The sequence below is a fragment of the Propithecus coquereli genome, unplaced genomic scaffold, assembly GCF_000956105.1.
Source record: "Propithecus coquereli isolate 6110/MARCELLA unplaced genomic scaffold, Pcoq_1.0 Scaffold145, whole genome shotgun sequence".
Classification (NCBI taxonomy): Eukaryota; Metazoa; Chordata; class Mammalia; order Primates; family Indriidae; genus Propithecus; species Propithecus coquereli.
The window spans coordinates 994,275-996,313 of record NW_012138858.1 but is presented as its reverse complement, the minus strand read 5'-3'; the positions used below and the strand labels follow the sequence as shown (position 1 = coordinate 996,313).

Below are 2,039 nucleotides of genomic sequence, written 5' to 3'. Positions count from 1 at the left end.
CAGGACAAGTCACCTCTGGCAGCAAGCCTCACCTACTGCAAGTACAGTATCAACATTATCAATTTCTGTAAGTGCCATGGCAAAAAAACATATGCAGAAGCACCACGTTAAAGAATGATAATACTAAAGGTCCTAAAACATATCAAGGTAAATGAGAAAAATTTACACCAAAATTTAAGTTCAATTACACAAATATTCAAATTTAAGCACCTACTTACTATGTGTATACCAGTGTGGAGGAAAATACCCGAGATTTTTTAAAACGCCAATATGACATCATTCCTCTGCTTAAAACCTGCAATGTTTTCCCACAGCTCTTTTGGATAAGAACCAAAGTCTTCACCAAGGTCACCAGCAGCCCTGAGTGACGGCAAGGGCAGAGCAGGCCTTCCTCTCAACCCAGTCTGCACCACTGCCACCCCCCATATGCCCTCGTGCTCTTTCCCACCTCCTTACTGATCCCCTATAATTTCCCTTTCTGTACTAATCCTTGTTCGTAATCACATTTTTGTGTAATTAACAACTGATTATTGTCTCTCTCTCCTAAAGCTCTCAACTCCATGAGGGTGGGAAACATGCCTGTTTTGCTTATGGGTTTGATGCCGTATACACCCAGTGTGAGGGACAGTAACTGAGTAAATGAGTGAGCAAAGATTCAAAGAATTTAAAAATCTATTAGGAACAACATACAAACAAATAATTCTAATAACGGGCAAAATACAACAGATGCTATTATAAGAATAACACAAGTAAAGAGTTAAACACAAATGCTGGTTTAAATAAAGTACAAAAGTAGATCACGTTAAATACAGACGTTCTTACGTAATTATGGCTACTAAATTATATGTGGCAGCCACACGCCATTTAACGAGGGTCATTAGGGAATGAGGTATTACACAGAAACAGATTTTCCAGGTCAAAACGTTTATCCATTAAAAGCATTAAAGTTGATTATAACTTTTATGATAATCATCATTCTAAAAAGCAATGTGCACACATTGCTACTTGTTAAACAGATTACCTTAAACATTGTGTTTAAGATTCTGAGTCATGACTACACACATCAATTATTACACCATGCTTGCCTCCGTCAGCTCTCAGTTCTTTGGCATACTTTCTACGGCATCCTCCTCCCTTCTAATCTACTGGGATAAAAAGTGATAAAAAGTCACTAGTATAATATATAAATTAAAGCCAACAAACTCTGAATCCTTGGCCCTGACAATACATGAATTTTACATCATAGTTTTCAAAGTTGTAATTCCAAAAACTCAGAGGAGTTTTCTGTTTACTTTCTGGGGTCACAGTTACATTTCATATAGTTCACACAGATAAGTGTTTCTAGAGAATGAGAGAAAAAATAATGTAAATATGTATAAATACCCATAACACAAATAAGAAAGATGATTTAAATGTGGATTACCTAGGAATATGTCAAATAAAAGACTTGAATAGTCATAATTTTTCTTGCAGAAACTGTTAGTTGTCTACCCAGTATCTAGGACAGGATTTTGCTGGGGGTGGCAATGAGCTCAGGTCAAAATCCCACACTGTTCAGACACACTTGCAGCTGGAAATAACCCTGTGGCCTGTTCTGGCTAGGCCTCCTGGGAAAGCTCCGTGAGGGGACTAGCTGGGCTGCTCTGCACCCTTTTTCCCTCTTCTTGCCAATATGCAGACACAATGAGGGAGCTGAGCCAGCATGGGTGATGGGAGGTCATCAGCTCACAGGGAGGGGTGGCCAGAAAGGCAGAAGCAGCCTGAGTCTTGAGGGCATCCTGAAGCCACCACTTCAGCCTAAGAATGGCTCCTCCAGCTTGTTATTATGTGAGAAAAATAAAACCTTAATTTGTCTAAACCACTGTTTTGAGTGCTATCACATGCAGTTCAAAGCAACTCCTAACTGATACATTTTATAGCTACACTATCTAAAAAGATAATGGTTTTCAGTAAAGGCTGCCATAAAGTTTTATTAGATCCCCGAAGATAGAAAGATAGTTACCTGATAAGTTGGGCCTTAAAACAAAGCCTATCTTTGG

At 38.8% G+C, this 2,039-nt stretch overlaps 1 protein-coding gene across 1 annotated transcript in view; it reads right to left on the bottom strand.

The window, feature by feature from the left end:
• Positions 1 to 2,039, bottom strand: part of KIDINS220 (kinase D-interacting substrate, 220kDa) — a 129,154-nt gene that overhangs the window by 112,746 nt on the left and 14,369 nt on the right. The window lies entirely within an intron of this gene.